The sequence below is a fragment of the Pan paniscus genome, chromosome 4 (assembly GCF_029289425.2).
Source record: "Pan paniscus chromosome 4, NHGRI_mPanPan1-v2.0_pri, whole genome shotgun sequence".
In the NCBI taxonomy this organism is placed as follows: domain Eukaryota; kingdom Metazoa; phylum Chordata; class Mammalia; order Primates; family Hominidae; genus Pan; species Pan paniscus.
The window spans coordinates 79,233,926-79,244,348 of NC_073253.2; positions in this window are offsets into that span (position 1 = coordinate 79,233,926).

Consider the following 10,423-nt stretch of genomic DNA (forward strand, 5'->3'; position numbering starts at 1 on the left):
ATTGCATCTTAGAGTGACTGAGGTGCATATATGTTTTCCAGCATACCTTCATCATCAATTTATAGATTTTTTAAAAAGTTGTAAAAAGCTCACCAAAATAGGAGTGTTTGAGGAGATACTTGTTATTAAAAGGAACGTGATAAGCCCTTCTTGGAATTCTAGGCTTCCCAGAGTTGCCAACCAAGCTTCTATGAGAACATTGAATCCAACGAGTTTAAAGATAAACTTATGGACATCTTTATCAAACCTTCTCTTCTTACTTTACCACTGTTCTTGTTGGGTGGTGTCCACATTCAGTACTTGCTCTCACCATCCATATCGAATGGTCACCAAGTCCCATTTAGTCTACTTTCTGTGTATTTTTAGTCTGTCTCCTTTTCACAAAACCCTCTACAAATTCCTTTAACTTTGTATACCTTGAATGGGCTACTGCAAATAGGTTTCTAATTTGAACAGGCCTCCATTACTACCTCACATCCTGTACAGTACCCAGAATGATCCAAATATGTACATTTAATTGTTACTCTGCACTTTGATATTTATTAAGGATCCTCTATTACTTATTGTCTGGAGTTTATAAATGCCAGTATGGTGCATAAAAATCCCTCTAAATGAGGTTGACTTTTATTCAACCTCATCTTTCCCCAGTCATTCTTCCGACCTGATACTCCAACTAAGAAACTATACATGGTTACTGCAAAATGTTAAGTTATTTTATTTATCCTATTCTTTGCACATACTCTTTCCTATATGTGGGCAAGTATTTCAAGCACTATGCTGAAGAAATTGTTATTATGCCCATTTTAGAAATGAGGATACTGAGGCTGAAAGGCAGTTAAGTATCTGTCCCATTATTATTATCCTAGTAGTCATTTAAAAAAATCTCTGGTCACCATATGCTTTTGATTTTACTGATAAATATTTCTGTAATCTGCCTTCTTCCTTCTGTTTGTATGCCCATAATCATTCATTTATTCGATAACTATCTATTAATTATGCACTTAACGTGTCAGTAACTTGCAGGTGATGCAACGGTGCTATCTCAATGTCAGTTGTGTGCCAGAGCTGGCTTGTACAACTGTGAACTTCTCTTCCCTACTTCATGTCCAATGGCATCATTTTGGAGCTTAAAAAATGGCCACAAATCAGGATTTTTTTTTTCCCTCTGGAGAGCTGGCTGTTGAATATTTACTAGCACATTACTACATCTCATAATCTCTCACCTCTTCTCTCAGAATAGACTCTCAGTTAGGACTCCATTTCATGATCACCTCCTAAACAAAAATGACAAGGCCGTGATCTTTCCAAGAGGTAGATTTGATACGTCTCCTACTTTCTTTCCATTGTTGACAGTTTAAAATCAAAATTCCTTATAGTGGTATATAAGACCCTTCTAGAAATGGTCACCTCTCCATATTCATTTCCTATCATCATTATATTTTATACCTGTCAGTGTAAATAGTGTACACATTCTGAAGAAACCCACTTGTTTCTGATCTCCTTTTTGTGCCTACTGCTTCCTGTGCTAAGAACGCCTGCCTACGTTCCTTTCTTCTCCTCCTCCTCCTTCTTCTTCCTCTCTCTCTTTCTTTCTCTCCCTCTCTCTTTCTCTCCTTCCTTCCTTCCTCCTTTCCTTTCCTTTCCTTTGCTTTGCTTTCCTTTCCTTTCCTTTGCTTTGCTTTCCTTTCCTTTCCTTTCCTTTCCTTTCCTTTCCTTTCCTTTCCTTTCCTTTCTTTCCCTTTCTTCCTTTCCATTTCTTCCTTTCCTTTTTTTCCCCCTCTAATAAATGCTAGTCCTCAAAATTTAACCAATGCAGTGCTTGGGACAAGGAAGCGTGCACTATATTTTATCAAGGGAACAAATACGTCTTTAGTATTTCTTCTTTTAGTAAGCTTTTCTGGAATCTCTCCCTTTCCCCATTACAGGGAGAGTTAAATGTCTTTTTATTGTATGTCTTTCTTTATCATATGTATGTATTCACAGGCACATATAAAACTACATCATCAATCCATGTATTTATAATTCTGTTTCCTTTGTTGTGCTATAGATCCTTGAGGACCAACATTGAGCTACCTATTTCTGTTCAATTTTAAAAATTGAATACACTTTAGAATGATATATAATTAACTGTGAATCTGTGCAGTGCCTACTATGTACTTCTATTAGTGAGGATAGGCCAAGTTATGCTGTGATAATAAATATAGCCTTAAATTTAGTGACTTTACATGATTAAAGTATATTTCCCACTTGCACATAAGTCAGTGCATGTTGGAGCAATTTTCAGGATATCTCTCCTCCATGCAGATTTCCAGGATCTAGTGTAGTTCTACATTTGGAGGAAATCTCTTCTGTGGCTTCCAAGGTAGCTCAACAAGGGAGTAGAGAAGTGGAAGAAGTACAAGAGCTCTTGACTTACATATCACTTCCTCTCCAGTTCATTGGCCAGAACTAGCTCACTGACTCAAATCTAACTCTGAGGAAGGTTTGGAATTATGACTGTATGTTGCCAGTATTTGGTGAGCATTAATAATCTCCACCACAAACATTAAAGAATATAATGGGAGGAAAAGTTGTTATGGGGTGGCAGAGTTGGGGGCAGCTTTATGGCAGAAATAAGGCTTACACTGAACTTGACATAATGATAGAATTTAGATCATGAAAGAGAGAAGAGAATCCAGGCATTTATTGACCTAAAATGTGATTAAACTCTAGTTTGGTTGCAGATTATTTCCTTGTTTCTATATAAGTTTTAGATTCATAATTTTACTTATGATATTTGGTTTTTCAAAAAAACATTGGAGTATAATGAAAACTCATTTATTTTGTTAGGTTTAGAATTCTCATTAAGAACTCAGCAGGGGTTTATGGTTACTGATCAAAGACTGTTAGAACAGTTTAGGTGACATTAATGTTTAAAAGTTTAGAAAAAATGTCATTTTGTGGAAGACCAGTTAGAATAGTCAGGGAAGGTACTGGATCCTCTATACAAATAGGCCAAATGTACATTTTACTAGATGTGATCTTGCACCACAGAGAAAATGTATCTGTCTCCTTGTAGAGTCTTGACTCCTCACCTCCACTGATTAAGCTAATTAAGCTCCAGTTAACCCAACAAGACCATTTAAAAAATGGTAACAAATAATGATTTCTTATTCTTGTATTGTACTATGAAATTTGCAAAGTAATTTCATATTCACTATTTTCTTTCTTTCTTTCTTTCTTCTTTCTTTCTCTCTTTCCTTCTTTCTTTCTTTCTCTTCTTTTTTTTTTGAGATGGAGTCTCACTCTGTCGCCAGGCTGGAGTGCAGTGGCACGATCTCGGCTTACTGCAACCTCTGCCTCCCAGGTTCAAGCGATTCTCCTGCCTCAGCTTCCTGAGTAGCTGGGACTGCAGGCATGTGCCACCATGCCCAGCTAAGTTTTGAATTTTTGGTAGAGAGGGGGTTTCACCATGTTGGCCAGGATGGTCTCGATCTCTTGACCTCATGGTCTGCCCGCTTTGGCCTCCCAAAGTGCTGGGATTACAGGCGTGAGCCACCGTGCCTGGCCTACTTTGATTCTTTCACTAAACTCTTATTGTGGATTGGGCAGATATTCTTAAATCTCATCTTGCAGATGAAATATTGAGGTGACTTGACTTTCTAGAGGTAACAAGATGGATTATTTGTATCAGAAATAGGATTGCAATCTATATTTCGGGATCCAAGTCCAGTGTTTGTTTTTCTTTTTACTTTTCTTTCTTTCTTTCTTTTTTCTTTTTTTTTTTTAGACAGGGTCTTGCTCTGTCACCCAGGCCGCAGCACAGCAGCACAATCTCAGCTCACTGCATCCTCCGCCACCTGGCTTCAAGTGATTCTCGTGCCTCAGCCTCTCAAGTAGCTGGGATTACAGGTGTGTGCCACCTTTTTTGTTTTTGTATTTTTAGTAGAGATGGGGTTTTGCCATGTTGGCCACGCTGGTCTCAAACTCCTGGTCTCAAGTGATCTGCCTGCCTTGGCCTCCCAAAGTGCTGGGATTACAGGCATGAGCCACTGGGCCTGGCCCGGTGTTTTTTCTGTGTCATTTATTTCCGTCTCTTATTGCCTTTTTGATGTTGATAAAAATCAAACTGTGTCCTGGTTTAAATTATCAATGAAGAATCACAAGAAAAACTGACTTCTTCAGCATCAAATATTACACTAAAATAAATATGTCTTTGAGTGCTGATCACATCAAAAACTTGCAACAAAATAGCTAATTGATAGAGGAAAAATAACAGACTGAAAATTTTCCTCAAATTAAGTCTTTTCTCCTTTTATCTTAGAGTTTCTGAAAACAATTTATATAATTGATAACGTATCATAATTGTAAATCTCATAACTAAATCTGCCTGCTTATATATGACATCACTTATTCATTTACTCATTAAATATATATTGATCACATAATATGCTAAGCACTGCAGTAAGCACTGAAGAGTCAATGGAGAACAATATATTATTTGCACCCTCATAGAAAAGTTACCAGAAAGTGCAGTAGTTGTCAAGCTGGGGGAAATGCAGGTGATATGGTTTGGCTGTGTCCCCATTCAAATCTCAGCTTGAATTGTATCACCCGGAATTCCCACGTGTTGTGGGAGGGACCCGGGGGAGGTAATTGAATCATGGGGCCTGGTCTTTCCCTTGCTACTCTTGTGATCCTGAATAAGTCTCACGAGATCTGATAGGTTTATCAGGGGTTTCTGCTTTTGCTTCTTCCTCATTATCTCTTGCTGCCACCATGTAAGAAGTGCCTTTTGCTCTCCGCCATGATTGTGAGACCTCCCCGGCCATGTGGAACTGTAAGTCAAATTCAACCTCCTTTTCTTCCCAGTCTTGGGTATGTCTTTATTAGCAGCATAAAAAGAGACTAATACAGCAGGTGTGGTGAGAGAAAGCAGAAGGGCATACTACAGAGTCCACGAGGGTTAAGGAAGCCTGCCTGGAGGAGGAGCTCTGAGAGGTGGGCAGGAGCTAACGGTGTGATGGGGCTTCATGAGGAAGGTATTATGTCCGTTCTACCTAGAGGCTAGTGATATCTTTGAATTGTTATGTAGTTCAATTCTAATAAATGTGCAGTGTATTTATCATCTAGATATGAGGTTATTTGTCTGTTTGTTTTGAGTGGGGGTCTTGCTCTGTCGCACAGGCTGCCGTGGTGCAATCATGGCTCACTGCAGCCTTGAACTCCTGGCCTCAGGTGATCCTCCCTCCTCAGTTTCCCAAGGTGCTGGGATTATAGGCGTGAGCTGCCATGCCCAGCCCTAAATATAAGGTTATTAAGAAAAATGAGTAATATACTTTAAGATGAATCTTAGAGAGCAGTGTTTCTCAAATGTTAGCGTGTATCAGGATCACCTGGAAGCCTGTTAAAATAGATTGCTGGGCCTCACCCCTAGAGTTTTTCTGATTCTGTATGTAGATATGGGCTGGGTCCTGAGAATTTCCATATTTAACAAGTTCCCAGATGATACTAATGCTGCAGTTCTGGGAGTGCATTCTGAGACGAACAGTCTTAGAGCAAAGGATTAGGATTTAAGTGTTAGTGACTTTTACCTATGCCTTTGCCATATGCCCTTAGCATGCATTCCAGAGGCAATGAGTATTTATTACAAAGGTGCTTCATATGGTACTGAATGAACAAGTAAATGAATCTAATTATCCTCCATTGGTTATAGTAATTGCATGGATTTACTAGTATTCCAGATTCACAATGATACATAAGCGATAGAGAGATGACTTATCTGAAAAGCTGCAACTGGAAGAATTTACTAGGTTTGCTGGCTTTGTATCCTGACTATATTTTTAGGGCAACTGATTGAAAAAAAAATCACTTAAAAATAGAGAAGAGCTCACTTGGATATTTATAACCTGACAGGTTAAAACTAGCACAACATCTGAATGGGAAAATTGTGACTCTTAAAATCTACACAAGCATTTTCTAAGGACTCAATGAACTAATTCATAGGAAATTACACTAAGAAATATGTAGTTCTGGATAAGAAGTCTTACAGCAGAGACATCTTCCTAAATGGCTTAGGATGCTAAATTATCTACCCCTCTGAAAACAACGTAAACTTGATTAGAGGGAAACTGTGTTTTCTTGATTAAAGCCTGCAGAATCTGCCCCTAGCTACCTCCTGGCAACAACCAGAAGCAGATGGAGGGAGGGAAAGTAAAAAGTCTTGGCCTTTGCCCAGACCCTGCTGACTTTAGTGCCTTCTCTTGTTTTAAAGGGCCTAATTGGGCTGGGAGGAGTCAAACGGAAGGAGCCACCCCCTACTTCATAGAAAGCTGGAATTTTAGTTTCCAGAGTTTTGTTAGTTGTGCAGGGGAGGGAATGTTTGTAGTCCTAGGTTCTAATCTACTTAATTGAGCAAAGCCTTATGGAATGGAATGAGTGCAATTTGGGGGATTATTTTAAAGATAGGAGGGTAAGTTTTTGAAGGACGTTGAGATGGTAGAAAATTCTGATTCAGAGTAAGATTGGGGGCACCAAAGAGGTAAACTAGATAAGGGAGGAAGGAAAAAGTTTCTAGATCCTTTGGTATCAACCAGAGAATTGAAAAGCATCATCTCATTTAATCCCACCTACAATCCTGTGAGATAGATATTAGTCTCCCTATTTTATACAGGACAGTCCTGAAGCCCTGAGACTCAGTAGAGCAGGTAAGTAGTGAAGCTGGGATGGGACTGTAGGTCATTTGACTCCAATACCGAGTCTCATTTCAGCATAAACCCATCTTTTCAGGAAAAGGCAGGCATGACAATTGTATAACTCAAGGGGGATTATTATGGGAGAGAGAATACAGATAGATAAAATATTGTAAGAAAGTAGAGCAATTTTCATGATAGCCAGGCCCTATTAAACCAGAAAAAAAGAAAAAGTAAACTATTTCTACACAAGACCTTTCTTGTGTGGGTCTCTAGGAAACTTCTCTTCAGTTATTTCCTCTGCTTCAGCTGCACATTTTGTATTAACATGCTGAACCTATTAATTATTCCAGAGGCCCAAACGTAAGAGATCATTTCCCCATCTGTTACTAATTTTCGGACACTCATAACTGAGCCCCACTGGAAGCCACCAATGAGCTGCCACATTCAAGTGTGGCATGTCTTGTCTTCCAACTTTACCTTTTAGTATTGCTCTTTTGGGATGGCCTTTTGGGATTTTCCCCGACCTTCCAACAAAATCTTATTCTTAGTTCATGTCTGGTGCAGAGTGACAAGACCACTTAGGATGGCCAGTTTTTAGGGCAAAATTATGAACAATGTAATAAAACTGTGAGATGACCCTTCCTAATTAACTGCTTCTTCTCTTACCCTTTCTGCCTTTGAGCCTGTTTGAAAACAAATATTTTTCCTTTGCTCTGTCTTCCTTATTACCTTGCATCCTACATGCAATTATACCTTAAAGAATAAAAATCTATGACATGTTTCTGAGGGAGCATCTCCCTTCAACAATTAACCTTCTAACTCAGGAGGGCTCTTATTACTGAGACCAGCTTCCATATCACTAGTTTTAAAAACCATTTTTAAAAGGGTGTCACCATAATAAACAGCATGGAGCCATGTGCATAAGCATGTAAATCATTTTTGTAAATGGCTATTTACTGAGGATGAGCAGCAATTTGTGCTGGGTGGGAGGTAAAGAATGAGATCTCATCATTTAACGGTGAGGTACACATACTTCTCAATTATCTGTGCTAATGGGGACAGTGATAACAAGGGTAATGGAGACCATGAGAAATCCATAGTGGAATGTAAATCAGTCTTTTTGCTTCTTATTAGTAAGTAGTAAAGGGAAACATTTTGCTAGATTGAAATGCTAGATTATTTGTAGATTTCAATTACGAAGCTATTCCAGTGCCCATTTTTTTCCTCAATGACTAAAAGTTGGATACTTAAAAATATACAGATAAGGACCTTGTTGCACATTGAAAATAAGGGCACTTTAATCAAACTGTCTATGAATATGTAATATCCAAACACTGGCCCGATTTTTCCCTCCATTGAATTGAATAAATGTTGGCATTTTGTGAACAAAGTAAATCACTTACTAAAATTACCAGGTCATTTACTAGAGAAAATTCTGTGATGTCATCCACAAGTGAAATGAATTGTTTAAGACTTCTCTCAAACTCTTGTGAGGAACCAGAGCCAAGTCGGTAGCTGCCGGTGGTGGTAGGATATTCACCTGCAGATGGTGCTTTTCCTATGCTTGTCAAGAATTTCCAATAAAGGACTCAAAATCTTCCAGATAAAACCACTCCATGCTGCTAATTTTTGCTTTTTATGTACAAAAGTAGGACTTCATTGGTTAGCACAGGTATTTTTCCGTATTACCCAGGAAAATGTTATAAAATCAACAATTTAAAATCAGGACAATAAAATCAAAACAAAGAGCAAGTGAGTCCCCTCCCCCAGTAACACTTCTGCCTTGCACTCCAGTCATACTTATTTAACTAAATGCAACTATTTCAGAGTCCGAATCCCTTTTACTTCTGAGTCTGGAGGTTTAAAGTTTACTCATGCAACTTGCTAGAAGGTAGCTTCCAACAACTTTATATTTTAGAAGCCTTGATGCGTCTCTTGAAAAATCCCATGTGTTTCAAGGCTCTTGTGTTAACTCCAGCCTCTTCCCTCCAGCAGCAGCGGATCTGTAATTAGGAGCTTACCCCACACCGAAGCTAACACCTTTTTGGAGCACTGTCTTTTGCTAGTTCCAGCAAGATGTCTTATTTGCTATGTCTTTTCTGCCCGTCACATCACTAAATTTTTCTCTCTTCCGAGCCAGAACAGAAAGATGGTGGGGGTGGGGTGGGGAGGGGAGGGAAACAAAAAAAGGTAGCTGCCTCTCCCTCTGAGCAGACCAACACTCTCAGGTGTTTTGAATGTTTTTCAGTAAAATTTCCGGAGTGGCAGAGATACCATATTAGCTTCATCTTCTTCTTTGCTATTTTTCTTTTGGGTTTTTCTCACTTTTATTTTCCCATGAATGACTTAATTAACACAACCAGTTTTTTCTCCTGAAACTAGAATTCCCAGAAGTGTTTAATATTCACCCAGAATTGTAACTCTTTGGTTAATAAGAGCTTTTCTTAACAGTTCATTCTACAAACGTTTCCTGAGTACCTACCAGTGCTAGGCATGCTTACACAGACTCAACCACACGTAGATTCGTGGTGCAATAAACACGTGAGCCACTAACCACATGTGGCTACTAAGCCCCTGAAACATGTCTAGTCTGAATTGAGATGCGTTGTAAATGTAAATACACAGTGAATTTCAAAGAATTTAGAACAAAAAACACCGAATAATTTTTTAATATTGATTACATGGTGAAATATTTTTGATATGTTGGGTTACATAAAATATATTAAGATTAATTTCACCTATTTTAAATCTTTTAAAACGTGGCTAGTAGAAAATGTAAAATTACATATGCAACTTGGATTTGTGGCTTGCATTATATTTCTACTGCTTAGCATGGATATAGACAGCAGCCACGGCACAGTGAGAGCAACAGGTAGGACACTTTGAAAGGAGCCGCTGAGTAACTTATTCTGGTCTGGACAAAGCAGGAAAGATTATCTGGGGAAGATTCACTTTGCAGGCCTCTCAGAGGACAAGGAAAAGCTACTCAGGTGGAGGAATAGAGCTCGTATATTCCACGTGGCAGAAACAATCAGCAGAAAGACAAGGTTTAAGGTGGCTAGAGCTCAGGGCATGGGCTGGGGATTGGAAGATGGTAATTTTATGTTATTGAAACGTGGATACTGCTACGATTTGGCTCTGTGTCCCCACCTAAATATCATCTTGAATTGTACTCCTATAATTCCCATATGTTGTGGGAGGGACTCTGTGGGAGATAATTTGAATCATGGGGATGGTTTCCCCCATATTGTTCTCGTGGTAGTGAATAAGTCTCATGAGATCTGATGGTTTTACCAGGGGTTTCCTCTTTTGCAGCCTCATTTTCTCCCGCCGCCACCATGTAAGAAGTGCCTTTCTTCCTCTGCCATGATTCTGAGGCCTCTCCAGCCATGTGGAACTGTAAGTCCAATTAAACTTCTTTTTTCTTCCCAGTCTCGGGTATGTCTCTATTAGCGGTGTGAAAACAGATGAATACAGTAGATTGGTACCAGTAGAGTGGGGTGTTGCTGAAAAGACACCCAAAAATGTGGAAGCGACTTTGGAACTGGGTAACAGGCAGGGATTGGAACAGTTTGAAGATCTCATAAGAAGACAGGAAAATGTTGGAGAGTTTAGAACTTCCTAGAAACTTGTTGAATGGCTTTGCCCAAAATGCTGGTAGTGATATGGACAATAAAATCCAGGCTGAGGTGGTCTCAGATAGAGATGAGGAACTTGCTGGGAACTGGAGTAAAGGTGACTCATATGTT